This window comes from Protopterus annectens, chromosome 15.part0, assembly GCF_019279795.1.
Source record: "Protopterus annectens isolate FY-2018-M chromosome 15.part0, PAN1.0, whole genome shotgun sequence".
In the NCBI taxonomy this organism is placed as follows: Eukaryota; Metazoa; Chordata; order Ceratodontiformes; family Protopteridae; genus Protopterus; species Protopterus annectens.
In genome coordinates, this window is record NC_056749.1 from 454,683,030 (window position 1) to 454,701,978 (window position 18,949).

At 35.1% G+C, this 18,949-nt stretch overlaps 1 long non-coding RNA gene across 1 annotated transcript in view; it reads right to left on the minus strand.

The window, feature by feature from the left end:
- The window catches only part of LOC122789758, a 1,143,653-nt gene that overhangs the window by 108,467 nt on the left and 1,016,237 nt on the right, over positions 1 to 18,949 (minus strand). The window lies entirely within an intron of this gene.

Below are 18,949 nucleotides of genomic sequence, written 5' to 3' on the forward strand. Positions count from 1 at the left end.
ATTCTTTCACCTCAATGTAATTTAATAACTCCCCAATGCCATTCTCAATATTTGCTTGTCCCTCCTTATTGAATATTCAACACTAAATTTTGCATTTATTCTTCATGTGCCCAACCATCTGTCATTGATAATATCTTAATACCATGCATTTATCCCATGATTTAAATCACCACAACAATAATATGCTTAGGTTGTCCAATATATCACACTGTTTGCAAGATACATGGATTACACTAGGTAAATGATTTACATTTCCTCCTTTCATTTTCAGAAGAAAAAAATCCAGTTAATTCTCATCCCCCATTCAACAAGTTTCTTTCATGTTTTGTTTTCCCCTACATTTAGAAAAGAATGACATAACATCTGAAAACTTAATTTTAAATCATTTTCTTTAATGTCATCTGTCCTGAATTGTACAAACACTGTACTTTTCAGTCTATTACCTCAATCCAAATAAACAAAACCCATTCCAAGGAAATTGGTCTTTTTTGTTTCAAAAATAAACAACATGTTGTCCATTAGTGATTTAGTCTCAAAGGTAGCATTGCAAAAATTATCTCTTCCTAAGTGAATCAAAGGCCTAATGCCTGCCACATCAAAGCTTAGTGGCAAAATCAAACAGTCCTAAATAAAATATTTGTCAATATCTTCGTTTTATTTCCAGTTCTCATAGTAAACCTCTTCCCTTACCAGGCATTACAATGCCTGTTTTCTTTACTCCATCTTTAGCAACCACATTTACATAACTTTTATTTCCCAATATCACCTGTGCCAAATTCAAACTCTTCTTTCTGTGCCCTTCATCATTGTTTTGAATATTTTCCTGTCCAATCACTCTGGACAGATGATCTGGCCATGAAACTTTGTATTCTACTCCAGGCTTCCCTTTATCCACTAAGGCAGCCAGTCTGTTCCCTAATAAAATAAATATAGACAGATTTTTATAAATCTAACAACTTTCATTAAAGCATATCCTTAATTATAAGCAAATGGCACCAGTTATCAAAGATTATACACACAAAGAGTGGAGTATTTGCAGATGTGGCATAAATGGGATCCCTATAATAGTTGCTCTTACATTTATGTGCAAGTTGAGAGAAGAGCAGTTTCTGAAACACAGTGGTAAGCCATTTTATATGATAGGAGTAACTTTGCAAAATATTTTTTTAATGGTAACTAAGGTAATGGAGGCCTAGGAAATCGGCAGCTGTCCTGGCTTCTCATATTGTACATGGAATGTCTAATAAAAGAGAATGCTTACATGCCCCAAGAAAAGATAACTGTGCTCAGAAATGGAAAGGAAAGCTATGTCTTTGTGCATGAAGGACCAAAGTTAGTATCCAACCAAATCTTTATTTTAAACATGATGTCAGCAGTTTACAAGTCAGAGATGATGACAGGCATGGGGAGGATAGGCCTCATATTACAGTATGGTGCCCATGTTGAGATTGCAAGCAAATATTTCCTATGTATTTGCCTGCAACTAACACCAGCAGCCAAGAGTATTTTCTGTATCACCAAAAAATTGCACACTAAAGTATTGATACCTGGTAAACAGTATTAAGGTCCAACTCTCCTAGAATCCTGAAAAGGAAAGCACAAGCAGACACCCACTATGCATCCTAAACTGCAGTTTTGAGATTTGAGACAAGTATGAAAAAATAAGAGGAGAAAATACAAGTAATGAATGGGACCAAAATAGTCCCTTTTATGCACCATCTCATGAACAGGAATAGTTAAAGTCATTAATTATTGATATAACTAAAGAAGTAGGAAATAAGTACTTGTGGAAATAAAAGAAGCTTACAAAAGCAAAACATAATAAAGCAAAGGAATGCTTTTCAGATGGATGGATTTTCTAAATATTTCATACAGATACTTGTTGCATGCTGCTATTAAGATGATATGTAAATTTTCCATGTTCCAGGAAGGCAGACAAAGTTGAAGCCCTGACAATACTGTTGATCCACAGTGGTACTTCATTTATAAACAAGGCAAACCCAAAATAATTAATCAAAGAAAATGATAATTGAAATAAATAATCGATGTAAGAAACTGTTAAAATGTAAGAGAAATGAAGTTTCAAGTTCAACGGGAGAAGAAAGAGATTATAACAAGACCAATCAATCAATCAATCAATCAATACAATTGTCCCAGTTTGCCAATATGATGACACCAGCAAGAAGAGTCAAACCAAGATGTAAAAAGTAGGAGCAGCAAAACCAGTGATGATTTAATACAAACGGCATCACAAAATGCTCAAGTTTACTAGTTTTCACCATGACCCTCAGTCCTTTCAGAGTGACTGCAGTTCATTCTTGGTAACTCTTAATAAATTCCAGTGCTCATTATCCACGATCAAGCCTGACAATGCTGGTGTTCAAAATTGGGAAATCAGAGTTTTAGATACAAATAGGCATTGCAGATGGAGCCCAATGTTGTAGGTGCATACCAATAGCTTTGCTAATGGCACACGTTAAGAGTATCAACATAAATGCACAGTGCAAAGCAATGTAGTCCCACCATCATACATGGTTGAGTAAATAGAGTCCACTTACATTACGATGAAAACAATGACTGAGACAAGCAGAGGCATTGCAAGAATGGATAAAAAATAAAAAGCTAAATAAACTAATTAGAAACTAGCAAGGTAGAATCCGAGTATCTAGAATTTCACCATCTTGTTCTCACACAGCCAAAGTAGTTAGATCATATTTATTGGCATTTTTCTATCAGTTTAGCATGCAACCCCATCATAAAACTGGATTAGGATTCCTAAAGCACTTCAACTGAACTAAATTGTGTATCTGTGCAAAGTCTTTCTTTATAGAGGATGTCATGGAGACATAAAATGGACTGCAGTAGTACTGCAATTCATGTTGGTATTCAAGAAGATATGGGGCTGGCAAAGAACAATGATGATGAGGAGGGACAGGAGTGAAGAGGAGGCAGAATATTGAATGCACTCAGACAGAATAGCTAAGTTAATAGTCTTTGTGCATCATGCGTAGCGATTCACATATAGGTTATGTACACATATCCAAAACACAGGACCAAAGCTGAAAGGCCTTCAATGCCTTGTTCAAGAAGGACAACTTAAGAGAAATCCAAGCCTTTTAAAAATCACATTGCAAATGACCTCTATGAAATTGACTACAACAATAATGTGAGGTTAGCAAGGAAAAATATTTCATAAGTTTTAAATAATAATCAAAACTATTTTGATTATTTTGATGTAGGTTTAATGAAATAAATGCCTTATAAGGTAATGAACACACAAATATACAGGTGACATGCTCAGCGAACAGGTACGATGTAGAGCAACAACAACAAAAAAAAATAAATAAATCAGCTTGTGATATTCTCTCACCTTATTTTCACAAACCAGGCAAGCAACATGAAGTTGAGATAACAGCAGTTAAATATATAATTAGATTCATAATAACAGAAATGGATCATTTGCCTATATGTCTTTATAGTGACAGAGGGTACCAGACTTAATACTGCTATACTAATGATTGTCCTACAGTCAGTCACTAGTGTGTCATTCTGTGGATGCTGCATTAAAGAGATTATGCTGCCTTCAGGATTTCCCTTTTCCCCAAATGAAAGTGATGTTGGACTTGATATGTATAAGTAACAAGCGATGTGCAAGGGGAGCTTACCCCACCCCCCTGCAAAAATCTTGTGTGCAGTTCTTAAAGTCAAATGTGCTGCATGTTTGACTGCCTCAGATTATTTACAATTGTTTTGTATGGTGAAAACAAATCTGCTGGAATTTTATTTGGAAGCCATGATAAAGAGGTTTCTTCTGATGATTCTGTCTAAAAGAAAATGACAGAATTACCCTGATAATATTAAAATAATGCAGTACAGATGTTTTCAAATGGGAAATCAGCTTTGCTGGGGAGGCTGGAGACTGTTTCAGGAGAGGTCCAGGTGGGTTTAATAATGCTGCATACTTTAACTATTTTATGTGGGATGAAGTACATTCAGAAGACTGTCATTGAAAACTAATGATATACCACCAAAACATAATTTTAAGTGCATGTGTGGTGTGTCTGAGGGGATGTTTGTTTTGTATAGTAAAAATATCTAGTGAGGGTATAAAGCTTTTGTCATTTGAATGATGGATGCTGTAGTACAGCCTGAGATTCTACAGAAGGGCATACATCATACATCTTATGGGCAAAAATAATAAAAAAAAATAAAACCAAAAAAGTAGAGGCTGAGATGTGTAGAAAAGAAACATTCAGTACTTCAGAGAACCATAAAGTACTGAGGGGGCTAAGAGGCAATATGTAGAAGTATTTTCTTCATGAGTGAAGAAAAGTAGATGTAAAAATTATTCTGAAATAGGTATTTTTTATACTGGCCTGTACAAATGTTAACTTTACAACTGATCTATTCCATTTTGAAATAAGAGTATAACTAGAGAAGAAACTAATACATTTACTATACTCTGCTTTCCAAGAACTATAATTTATTCTGTTTCCTAAAAGTAGATGTTAACAGGCATAATCGTGGACCATTTTATAACAAGTCTGCTTGACAAACTGCCACTTCATACTGTTAAGATGAATATCATTTGAGGCAGACTCGATGTCCTACACCACACACCCCTCTAGGGTAATGTCATAAATGTATATGCTGTGAAGGGAACTCTTAGGGGAGAGACAATTATCTAGTGATACCTTGTCCCTGACTACTACTTCCAAAAACTAAGCAGGCCTTTAATGACGCCACAAAGATCTCAACTTCTCACAGCTGTGAAAGACAAATTTGTGCTGTCTATTTTTAATTAGTTTTGAGCACAACAGCTCTTTAGAGATTGTTATTTTCCTCACTTTCTACAGCCTATGTTTGGTATATAATTATAACTCTCATGCCTGTTTATGTTAAGTAAAAACAAAATTGAGTTATTAAGAAAAAACTGTAGAAACGACTACATAAAACAGCTTTCCAAGTAAGCCAATGTGTTAGGAGTTCCATAATAACATGATGCTTGTGAACCTGTTGCATTAATATAGATATTAACAAAAAATAATGAGGTAAACTCAATCTTCTAACATATACTTTCTCCATTGGTCTAGGACAGCAATAATTTGATATGGTGAGCTTTGCATTACTAATTATTTCAAAATGAAATCCTGAAAACAGAGTCTGAAATTCTGGACTGAAACAAAATAACTCTGTTGTTCTCTAAATATAATTTTAACACATCCTAACAAAAATAAATGTATACCTTACAAATCTAATTGTTGACATTTTTTATATGTTTTTTTTCTGATAGTCACTTTACACTAAAAAAAAAGCTAAGATCGGCAAAATTTTAACATTTTACCTGAATTATGGAAGTTTACAATCTCCTAAAACTGAAAATGTCTTGTACCATTTCCTCACATTCACTGATTTAATATTTATTGACATTCTTTTTCAACTGCTACCATGGTGGTTCCATTGAAATGAATTTGTGCATGTATGTGAGGGCTGTTTATATAAACCAGTGGTTTACAGACATTTTGAACTGCCTGTCCTCAAAGAGATGGCATAGGTTCATAGGTTCATAGGTTAGTACTAGGCTATCAGCCCTAGGGCCTATACAAGCCTAGCCATAACAATTCCCTTAATATTTCTTCCCACATTATTTACTTTCCTGGACCCCTGTCTAGCAGGGCGACTGACGTGATCCCTGGGGTGAATTTCCTTTCTCCCATCCAATCGTCAAGGTTCCTCTTGAAGAGGTCCAAAGAGGCACTCTGCTTGACATGTATGGGCAATCTATTCCAGAGTCTGGGGAGTCTCTGGGTCAGGAACCTATCCCTCCAACATGTTTTGTTTATTGTGATGACAAGGTTTAGATCCCTGGAGCGTGTAGCTCTGAGGGATTGGGATTTCTTTAAGTGTAGCATGTCCAACAGCTCTGGGTTTGACATGGCCTTGTATGTTAAGCAGAGATCGCCTCTGAGTAGGCGATATGCGACAGAGTATAGCTGGAGTTTTTTAAGGCGGTCAGCATAGGGCATCTGCTTTAGGCCTGTGATTCTTTTAGTGAGGTATTTCTGAGGCCTTTCCAGTTGTTGCAGATGTCTTGAGAGGTACATACCAAATGGGGCATTGTATTCTATAATGGGTCTAATGAGGGATGAGTACAGTGGGACAATGACCTCCTTTTTTCTGGATGAAAAGCCCTTCGTGATGAGGTGTGCCACACAGAAGGATTTCCTGACGGTTGTGGCGATGTGGTTATCGAAGGTGAGACCACTGTCCACCTGTGTCCCTAAGTCTCTTATCAAACTTTCTGTGTTTAGTGTACTGCCACCTATATGGTAATTCATGGATACATGTTTTTTCCCAAAGGAAATGTAACCCAGATCAAAAAATATTATTATCATTCCCTTGTATTCAATGCTTAACAGATCAATTATATAATACAATTCCCATTTGGAATGTTCCTCACCAGACATATCAAACACTTCAAAATACTACAGGGCTCCTAATAAATAGGACCATGGGCTTAAAATTCCCAAGCTATGAGAAAAGACTATCAGCACTATCCCTCTTTTGTGTATCTTAGTGATATCTCAGAGGAGACTGATGCTTTGCCTTCTTAGCAATCCGGGACCAACTAGGGCAGCATTTCATGTACCTTCATCAATCAAACTGTCCCACAAATATCAGAACAAGAGATCGAAATATGCTTCAGCAGATCAGTAAAACAAGGCCGACAGATTAGGTAATTTCTAACAGCAATGGTTGAGTGGTAGCCACTAATGCTATCAGGTAGTCCACCAGAGTGGAAGATTTTTTGGGGAGTGGGTTGTAAGAATCCAGTCTAGGGTTGAGAAAAATGTGAGGCTTTGTTAAAGTGTGTTAGGGCTTCATTAAGTTGTGTAAAGTTGTTCAGGTTCAGTGACAGAGCAAAACATGAAGTGGTAATGGTTGCCCAGTTCATACTAACATACCCAAGTATTTTGGTTTCTAGTCTGATGTCTGTTGAAGGCATATATATATATATATATATAGATCTTTGAAACAGATAGATTTCAGAAGGTTTAGAAGTGTAGTAATGAGTATTTCAGAATTATTAAGCATAGGAATATCAAGTTGGTATTGCTTAACTCATTCACTCCAATGGATCCCTGGATCCATGGAGGTTTTTACTCTTAACTTCCAATGACTGCGCCCTGAGCTCTTTGATAAAATCAAGTTATATAGCCTCTCAGTTCAAACAAATGTTCATATATCTGAAACCATTAGTAAGAAAATGTAAATTTCGAACTGTTCAACAAAAACAGATCTTTACACTGGTAGCATTCATTAGATACTAGGTCTTAAACTAGATTTTGTAAAATGTAATAAGCACAATAATATTAATTTTGCAATATTGTGTAAACAACTTTTAATATTTCAGTAACCGCTCAAGCTACACACATACTTTCGGCAGCATTTTGCTCCTCTATGTATAAGACTTCATATGAGGCTAAGCAGTAAAGTCTGTGTTACATGGCTGTTGAGCTAATTAGGAAAATATGAAAATCATGACAATATAAATAAATAGTATGTGAACAATTCATTTTGCTCACACAAAATTATACAGCACAGCTATCAGTGTATCTGTACTGCATATCATGTAAGCCTTAAGATTAAATCTTTCAATAGCTTGTATGTAGCTTGATTTTGAAATTATTAATGCAGACATGAAGAGGCTGCATTAGATGTCTAGAGGAGTCAGTAGGATGTAGCTGCAGATGCACCTGGCAGTATCACTAGGCTGAACGAGTTAATGTGTAAGGAGGCCAGGTACAAGACAGCCACCTCTTCCCTATTTTGACTGGGTGGTCTTGTCTAAGTATGTTATAGCCCTGTGGAATAATTTACTGCCTTAAGTGCTTTGGTTTAGTCAGGTTTAAGTGAAGACTAGAATATCTGGAACATGTTGTGTCATCCAGGAATGAAGGTCAGTTATATTGTTACAGAAACTTGGTATATTTAGGTGAAAGAGTTTTAAGGCAGAGTTGTCTGGGGATGAGGTGGGTGCAAGACACTGGAGAGTTGGAAGGACCGAGTATAGGAAGGATGCTTTCTTTTTGCACTGGGTAAGAGATATCTGTTGTTAAAAATTGTATTGGGAGATGGTAAATAGAAGACGCATTTAGTCACTCTCCTGAGTGCATGTGATGGATGTGATGAAGGTATATATTCATGAAATATGAGTCAGACAGGACTACGTGGTAAGAGGTAGATTGTGCCAATATGAGTTGCAGAGAAGTAATTTTTAACAGTGAAAGCATGTTGACTGGACAAAAGCACTAATGATGGTGTGAACCATAGAGAGTTGATTACTGGAGAATTAGAGATTGAAGTCATTATGAAATGTGATGTTTGAGGAGAAGCTAACATGCCACACTGGACTGTACATGGGTTAAATATATTCAATAACATATGATAGTAGTCTATTTAACAAGTGAGTCTGTCTTTAATTGCATTTACTGATTTGAGTTTGCAGAAACAGGCTGAGAGGTCTGCATTTTCTTACTTATCTCACATTCTGCAGCCACTTTGTTCTGCTGTATCAAGTTCACATGCCTTTCATTCTCTGTTTGTATCTTTTTTGTTTCTGTGATAACAGGTTTTGAAAGTTTCTATGCATACATCTGTTTTGCACTGATTTTTTTTTTCTTTAGAGTATCCTATCAGTTCATCTTCAATTCCTATACTGGAACCTCTTGCAATTTTGGCTTCTGCTGCTCTATCACTGAAGTATGCTTCTGATAAAAGACACAGTTCTTTGTGGTGTCTAACCCTACAGTATCCTACCACTTTCTTTAGTCTGTATGGAGCTCCCTTTTCCTGGTTTTGATTTTGAATATGTATATGAATGTCTTTGCCTTTCTGTAAGCCCATCCTTAAGCTGCATAGGTGTATCATGCTGCTGATGGGTACTTTGTTGCTACACTACCTCTTTTTTGTTTGAGATATCCAACTGCCACACTTGCTTTCTAAATGGTCCTCTCCCCACATTGCTCCTAGCTCTTTTAAAATGCAGAAAATGTTTTCCTAATATTACATCATGAGTCATATCCAGGGTTACAGCTACAGTACCTAACTTAATGTTTCTGGTATCCCTGAACAGTCTAATTTTATTACATATGCACAAAAAGGGTCTATATTATGGGATAGAAAGACGTGTTCATTGAACATGTTTTACTCAACACATAAACAGCGAACACACTAATCTACAAATGATTACATCAGTGATTTTTTTCCCAGGGGAAAAAAAAACACTTGACCGTTATCTGGGATTTGCCCTTTTCCCCACTGTAGTGCGATTTCGAAGTTGGTATATTTAGTTAGGGGGTGTGGGGGGGTGAAGACCCCACTTTGTAGGGTTTGAAAGTCTGTATTGTTTTTCTATGGCCAAGTGATTTTTTCCCCTGGGAAAAATTTTGCTGAAGTGGCCATTCGGAGATTAGTGTGTTCGTTGTTTATGTGTTGATGAAGCCGTGTTTGATGAACATGTGTTTCGATAACATAATATAGATGAAAAAGAAAACAGCAGTTACTGCCACTAAGAACACATATTACATAAACATTTTGCTGTTATGTGTGCATATTGGATCATTAATGAGAAAAATCATGCTTCCTGAATATAGCATGACTTAAACCTCCCATCCGTCTAAAAATACAGTACATTTTCATCATTTAGCAAAAAGACAGTTACACAGAGATGATTCAATTATTCTAGCTGTAATTTTATTGCATTCCATAGGAATTACTTCATCTAAAACATACAATTCAGTTTTCTCACGGATATCAGTAGCATACCCTCTAGTGTTATTAGTACACCCCTGGGTGACAGACGAGAAGTGATCAAGGGGACCATAAGATTTCTAGCCATAGACACCTTTAAGAAGACACACTTAAAAGTTCTTGCCACACTTTACAAGCACTTAATAGTGGTCAACTTACATATTAAGAATATTCATATGCAATAACGCTGGTATAAATGAATGTCTCCAAATCCAATCATCACAAGTTGCTTTAAAGGTAGGCATAGTAGTACACTGCATGACCAGTAGTGGCAGCGTATCCATTGGCTGAGAATATGATGAATAAGACCTCATCTCTTCAGAAAGCCTTGTTTATTTATTGGTGTTGATTTACACTGTTGGTGATTATACAGCCGCTAGTTTTGTGACGAGATATGTCATATAGGAATAGGTCTTTTCATGGCTCAAAAAGTGAGATGCAGTTCACCTAAGAGCAGATGGTAGGCTTCTCATAATATAATTCATATAGATGTATTTTGAAGGCAAAATGCAGAACTTCCTCTTTAAGTAAAAGTGGGTTCCACTCAAATGTATATTTATATTCACTGCACTTAGGTTTATCAGCTTGTTTAGCATATAATAAAAAAGATTAATTGAATTCTTCATATGAAAATCTATAAATTTTAAATAAGTTGACTGAATTTTCTATCACCTAGAATAAAATTACTACTGCATATTGTGTAAAAGCTTTCACCTTTCCACTATAGGAATGCCATCTGCACAAATACTGAGCAATATAGAAAACAAGGAAATGCTTTTAAGCACTGCACAGAAAAAAAATAAAATCAAATAAACTAAACTGGGAAATAATATTATTTAGAACTGTAGTTGTACTTTGTAAACTAGTATTACAAAATATTTACCTTCACAAATGAATTGTCTTTAAAGGAGCAACATCAGTCTATAGTTTTTTCTGATTTTTAAGTCACTACTTTGATACTAAAAAGGGTCATTGTATACTTCCTAAATGAAAGAAAAGACTGGCTTTGAAAGCTTGCACTTTGAAATTTTAAAACCTTTCAAGGGATAATAGTTTCTAAGCTCATGTATTTATTCAGTGTTCTATTACTTCCAGGTAATATCCCAGAATAAATATTTTGTTTTTGAGAAGACCAACCTTTTGGTTAAACCTGTGGATACCTCTAGCAGGGGTATCTGGAGACCTATATCGTTGATGAAAAGGAATTGTAACATTTCAGTGTCAATTATTAATAAATATTTATTACTCACAGCATCTCATGTAGCAATTTCTTTTTATTTGTTTTCAAAACAAAAAGAATGACAGCTTCAGTTATATAATCTATGGAGTATATTTTACTGTATGTTCAAATTAATCCTTTTCTTTTGAAATCTAATTTGCCCTGTTAGCAGCTGATGCTTGCACAACTTTTGATAAATTAAACAGGCATTACATGTCATAAAGCCTAGAAAAATGGTGCACCCCAGGGGTTTTGAGGAGATTAATGACAGCATGGTTCTTCTATATGCCTTTTCTACATCAACAAATGGGTGGCAAAACACACTGAGTGAGCAACATTTTGAATCAGGCAAGGATACTCTTTTTTGTCATCTCTATTTATTCAGATATTAAAAATGTTGTCAGCAGCAATCCACAGAAGCAAAGACATTGGTAGACTTAAAACGCAAGACCAAGCTTTCAAGCTTTTTTTGCCTTTTCATATATTTTCCCTCCAGTTTCACAAATTATAAAAAAATCAGTGGTTGCCTTTTTTAATCTGCTAATTCTGCCTTAAAAATCTTGTCTTTCCCAGGGGACATTGTGTATATTTGGGGGCACACATGTCATTAAGTACAATCTCCTTAGTTGTGTTGGAGTTGAAGGGTTTCTTGATAGCAAAATCCATTGTGGAAAAGAGGGACATCTTCCATAGTCAGGTCATGGCAGTTGCCCTCTCCAGTGCCACACTGACAATGAATGCACATTAAGGGTGGAGAGAAAGAAATAACAGAAAACTGCAATCCACCCTTGTTGCTTGCCTGGATGTTGGCCCTCTTAGTCGTCTCCTTCTGTTTTGAGAATGAATGTGCTAACTGACCAGAAGAGGGTCTGATAGGCAACAGGCAGTAGGGGCCAAAAGCTGAGCAAAATATTATAGGATATACCACAAATATGGCAAAAGCAAAAGTATTGCCATACTATATAATTCTAAATGCAGTGGTAGTTCCCTATATTGTAAGTTATTTAAACTTTTGGGTATGGATTTCCAGAAAGATGTCTCATGACAATAAAATTGCAGGTTATCTTCTTTACTAAAAATACATTGCTACCTCTGACTTACATCTGATAAAAAAGTTTAGCAAAATCAGCAAGTAGTTTGTTTCTTTGGAGGGATGACTCCCAGCATTTTACCAATTTTCTAAAAACAAATATAGATCAGGCTATCTGTCAGGTTCTTGCTCCAGTAGAAGGTATGTTAAGTTTGAGTAAATGTATATAAACAAAACAACATTTTTCTATATCAACTTTTACAGCTATTTTGGTATACTGGTTATACCACATTGACCACAACAGTTAAGCTTTCATAACAGATACCGTTAAAAGGAAAAAAATATGTCAAATCTTTAAATTAATGCATAATAACAAATGTAGTTTTCTACTGTTCTATTTTGCTGGTGTAATACTCCTTCCATATTTTTGAATCCTGCTCTATCAAATTCGAAATTCATATCTATAAAATTACATGAGATTTTGTTTTTTAATTCAATTCATGTAAACTGGTGTAGACTCGGGGAACTGATCCATAGGTTAAGGGAGGGGTGTGTGCTACATTCTTAAGTGTGTCATCAGTTGGATGAGACATTAATCCAAGATCCCATCTGATTGAGTTGGTGCAAAAGATACCATGGCACCTGTCAGAAAGATTAGTGGGTCCTTTTTTTTACTTAATTACATCAATTACATATTTAACGTCAAAACATAAGTGCATTTACTTCACAAAGTGAAAACAATTGTAAAAGATTCACACTTTAAGTAAATACATTTGTTATATGTTAACCCTCCCCCCATCTTTTTCCACAACCAAAATCTTATTTTAGTAAGAATATCAGCTAGGTTCCAAACCTTATTAAACAGAATCTCCTTCAATCTAGTGTTCCAAATATACCAAATAATACAGAATAAACACTATCATTTTCTTACTAGAAAATTGGTCTTTTCCTATGCATAATACCCATAAATAACTATATTCAATTTGAATTTCTCAAACTTAAACATATTCAAAACCCTTTCATATCCTAAAAAACATGTAAGAGGTTTTTATCTCCTTGCAAAATAAAGATAACCTTTGTGATAAAATATCACCTGTAACAGGTAATTTATATATAATCATTAATGTCTTTATTCAACACTTCCCAGTAATTAACCACATTGTTTATTTAAGAATGTCATTCTATCAAACTTTCTCAAACATTTTCAAATTATTAATACAGATATTTAATATCTTAAGTATATTTTGATATTCCCTTACTTCCTCACTTCTATTATTCATTTTTCTTTACATTTTCCCTTTACAACCCCATCATTCACCATACTTAACAATGCAACAAATTTACTACAAACCACACAACCTCCCTGTCATTATCAAACAAAGCCTTATACAAACTTATTGATGTTATATGAATAACAAGATTAATTAACTGTAAACCACCTTCCCTACATTTCAAATGTAAAAATCCTCTCTTAACTGGATTTAGTCATAAATTCCAATCAATCTGTTCACACCCCATATGATATATACAACAGTTGCTCTACCAACCAAAACAGTAACAAAATCTAAAACTTTTACATCCTGTGTGAGCATTTCTCCCCACCCTAATTTCATACAACCCTATCATTCCCAAACATTTCAACCTGTTTATTCCTTTCTTTTTAATCATGGAGAAATATTTTTTAAAGTGTTTTTCTTCACTCTTATTCTAACTCCTATAGTACTTCTTTTCCTTACCCCCACTTAACGTTTCTACTTTCAAATGACATCTATCACTTCCACCTCCCCCCCTTTATTTTCTCCCTCATCAACCACTTCCTCTTGAAAATCATAAGTAACATTTATATTCCTTTCCTGCATTCCTTCTCATTCTATACTTATTATCTCTTAATTCTTTCACCTCAGTGTAATTTAATAACTCCCCAATGCCATTCTCAATATTTGCTTGTCCCTCCTTATTGCATATTCAACACTCAATTTTGCATTTATTCTTCATGTGCCCAACCATCTGTCATTGATAATATCTTAATACCATGCATTTATCCCATGATTTAAATCTCCACAACAATAATATGTTTAGGTTGTCCAATATATCTCACTGTTTGCAAGATACATGGATTACACTAGGTAAATGATTTACATTTCCTCCTTTCATTTTCAGAAGAAAAAATCCAGTTAATTCTCATCCCCCATTCAACAAGTTTCTTTCATGTTTTGTTTTCCCCTACATTTTGAAAAGAATGACATAACATCTGAAAACTTAATTTTAAATCATTTTCGTTAATGTCATCTGTCCTGAATTGTACAAACACTGTACTTTTCAGTCTATTACCTCAATCCAAATAAACAAAAACCATTCCAAGGAAATTGGTCTTTTTTGTTTCAAAAATAAACAACAAATGTTGTCCATTAGTGATTTAGTCTCAAAGGTAGCATTGCAAAAATGATCTCTTCCTAAGTGAATCAAAGGCCTAATGCCTGTCACATCAAAGCCTAGTGGCAAAATCAAACAGTCCCAAATAAAATATTTGTCAATATCTTCGTTTTATTTCCAGTTTTCACAGTAAACCTCTTCCCTTACCAGGCATTACAGTGCCTGTTTTCTTTACTCCATCTTTAGCAACCGCATTTACATAACTTTTATTTCCCAATATCACCTGTACCAAATTCAAACTCTTCTTTATGTGCCCTTTATCATTGTTTTGAATATTTTCCTGTCCAATCACTCTGGACAGATTATCTGGCCATAAAACCTTGTATTCTACTCCAGGCTTTCCTTTAACCATTAAGGCAGCCAATCTGTTCCCTAATAAAATAAATACAGACAGACTTTTATAAATCTAACAACTTTCATTAAAGCATATCCTTAATTATAAGCAAATGGTACCAGTCATCAAAGATTATACACACAAAGAGTAGAGTATTTGCAGATGTGGCATAATGGGATCCCTATAATAGTTGCTCTTACATTTATGTGCAAGTTGAGAGAAGAGCAGTTTCTGAAACATAGTGGTAAGGCATTTTATATGATAGGAGTAACTTTGCAAAATATTTTTTAATGGTAACTAAGGTAATGGAGGCCTAGGAAATTGGCAGCTCTTCTGGCTTCTCATATTGTGCATGGAATGCCTAATAAAAGAGTATGCTTACATGCCCCAAGAAAAGATAACTGTGCTCAGAAATGGAAAGGAAAGCTATGTCTTTGTGAATGAAGGACCAAAGTTAGTATCCAACCAAATCTTTATTTTAAATATGATGTCAACAGTTTACAAGTCAGAGATGATGTCAGGCTTGGGGAGGATAGGCCTCATATTACAGTATGGCGCCCATGTTGAGATTGCAAGCAAATATTTTCTATGTATTTGCCTGCAAGTAATACCAGCAGCCAAGAGTATCTTCCGTATCACCAAAAAATTGCAAACTAAAGTAGACTTTACCCTATTGTGATACCTGGTAAACAGTATTAAGGTCCAACTCTCCTAGAATCCTGAAAAGGAAAGCACAAGCAGACACCCACTATGCATCCTAAACTGCAGTTTTGAGATTTGAGACAAGTATGAAAAAATAAGAGGAGAAAATACAGGTAATGAATGGGACCAAAATAGTCCCTTTTATGCACCATCTCATGAACAGGAATAGTTAAAGTCATTAATTATTGATATAACTACAGAAGTAGGAAATAAGTACTTGTGGAAATAAAAGAAGCTTACAAAAGCAAAACATAATAAAGCAAAGGAATGCTTTTCAGATGGATGGCTTTTCTAAGTATTTCATACAGATATTTGCTGCATGCTGCTATTAAGATGATATGTAAGTTTTTCATGTTCCAGGAAGGCAGACAAAGTTGAAGCCCTGACAATACTGTTGATCTGCAGTGGTACTTCATTTATAAACAAGGCAAACCCACAAAAATTAATCAAAGAAAATGATAATTAAAATAAATAATCGATGTAAGAAACTGTTAAAATGTAAGAGAAATGAAGTTTCAAGTTCAATGGGAGAAGGAAGAGATTATAACAAGGCCAATCAATCAATCAATACAATTGTCCCAGTTTGCCAATATGATGACACCAGCAAGAAGAGTCAAACCAAGATGTAAAAAGTAGGAGGAGCAAAACCAGCAATGATTTAATACAAACGGCATCACAAAATGGTCAAGTTTACTAGTTTTCACCATGACCCTCAGTCCTTTCAGAGTGACTGCAGTTCATTCTTGGTAACTCTTAATAATTTCCAGTGCTCATTATCCACGATCAAGCCTGACAATGCTGGTGTTCAAAATTGGGAAATCAGAGTTTTAGATACAAATAGGCATTGCAGATGGAGCCCAATGTTGTAGGTGCATACCAATAGCTTTGCTAATGGCACACGTTAAGAGTATCAACATAAATGCACAGTGCAAAGCAATGTAGTCCCACCATCATACATGGTTGAGTAAATAGAGTCCACTTACATTACGATGAAAACAATGACTGCGACAAGCAGAGGCATTGCAAGAATGGATAAAAAATAAAAGCTAAATAAACTAATTAGAAACTAGCAAGGTAGAATCCGAGTATCTAGAATTTCACCATCTTGTTCTCACACAGCCAAAGTAGTTAGATCATATTTATTGGCATTTTTCTATCAGTTTAGCATGCAACCCCATCATAAAACTGGATTAGGATTCCTAAAGCACTTCAACTGAACTAAATTGTGTATCTGTGCAAAGTCTTTCTTTATAGAGGATGTCATGGAGACATAAAATGGACTGCAGTAGTACTGCAATTCATGTTGGTATTCAAGAAGATATGGGGCTGGCAAAGAACAATGATGATGAGGAGGGACAGGAGTGAAGAGGAGGCAGAATATTGAATGCACTCAGACAGAATAGCTAAGTTAATAGTCTTTGTGCATCATGCGTAGCGATTCACATATAGGTTATGTACACATATCCAAAACACAGGACCAAAGCTGAAAGGCCTTCAATGCCTTGTTCAAGAAGGACAACTTAAGAGAAATCCAAGCCTTTTAAAAATCACATTGCAAATGACCTCTATGAAATTGACTACAACAATAATGTGAGGTTAGCAAGGAAAAATATTTCATAAGTTTTAAATAATAATCAAAACTATTTTGATTATTTTGATGTAGGTTTAATGAAATAAATGCCTTATAAGGTAATGAACACACAAATATACAGGTGACATGCTCAGCGAACAGGTACGATGTAGAGCAACAACAAAAAAAAATAAATAAATCAGCTTGTGATATTCTCTCACCTTATTTTCACAAACCAGGCAAGCAACATGAAGTTGAGATAACAGCAGTTAAATATATAATTAGATTCATAACAGAAATGGATCATTTGCCTATATGTCTTTATAGTGACAGAGGGTACCAGACTTAATACTGCTATACTAATGATTGTCCTACAGTCAGTCACTAGTGTGTCATTCTGTGGATGCTGCATTAAAGAGATTATGCTGCCTTCAGGATTTCCCTTTTCCCCAAATGAAAGTGATGTTGGACTTGATATGTATAAGTAACAAGCGATGTGCAAGGGGAGCTTACCCCACCCCCCTGCAAAAATCTTGTGTGCAGTTCTTAAAGTCAAATGTGCTGCATGTTTGACTGCCTCAGATTATTTACAATTGTTTTGTATGGTGAAAACAAATCTGCTGGAATTTTATTTGGAAGCCATGATAAAGAGGTTTCTTCTGATGATTCTGTCTAAAAGAAAATGACAGAATTACCCTGATAATATTAAAATAATGCAGTACAGATGTTTTCAAATGGGAAATCAGCTTTGCTGGGGAGGCTGGAGACTGTTTCAGGAGAGGTCCAGGTGGGTTTAATAATGCTGCATACTTTAACTATTTTATGTGGGATGAAGTACATTCAGAAGACTGTCATTGAAAACTAATGATATACCACCAAAACATAATTTTAAGTGCATGTGTGGTGTGTCTGAGGGGATGTTTGTTTTGTATAGTAAAAATATCTAGTGAGGGTATAAAGCTTTTGTCATTTGAATGATGGATGCTGTAGTACAGCCTGAGATTCTACAGAAGGGCATACATCATACATCTTATGGGCAAAAATAATAAAAAAAAATAAAACCAAAAAAGTAGAGGCTGAGATGTGTAGAAAAGAAACATTCAGTACTTCAGAGAACCAAAAAGTACTGAGGAGGCTAAGAGGCAATATGTAGAAGTAGTTTCTTCATGAGTGAAGAAAAGTAGATGTAAAAATTATTCTGAAATATGTATTTTTTATACTGGCCTGTACAAATGTTAACTTTACAACTGATCTATTCCATTTTGAAATAAGAGTATAACTAGAGAAGAAACTAATATATTTACTATACTCTGCTTTCCAAGAACTATAATTTATTCTGTTTCCTAAAAGTAGATGTTAACAGGCATAATCATGGACCATTTTATAACAAGTGTGCTTGACAAACTGCCACTTCATACTGTTAAGATGAATATCATTTGAGGCAGACTCGATGTCCTACACCACACACCCCTCTAGGGTAATGTCATAAATGTATATGCTGTGAAGGCAACTCTTAGGGGAGAGACAATTATCTAGTGATACCTTGTCCCTGACTACTACTACCAAAAACTAAGCAGGCCTTTAATGACGCCACAAAGATCTCAACTTCTCGCAGCTGTGAAAGACAAATTTGTGCTGTCTATTTTTAATTAGTGTTGAGCACAACAGCTCTTTAGAGATTGTTATTTTCCTCACTTTCTACAGCCCATGTTTGATATATAATTATAACTCTCATGCCTGTTTATGTTAAGTAAAAACAAAATTGAGTTATTAAGAATAAACTGTAGAAACGACTACATAAAAACAGCTTTCCAAGTAAGCCAATGTGTTAGGAGTTCCATAATAACA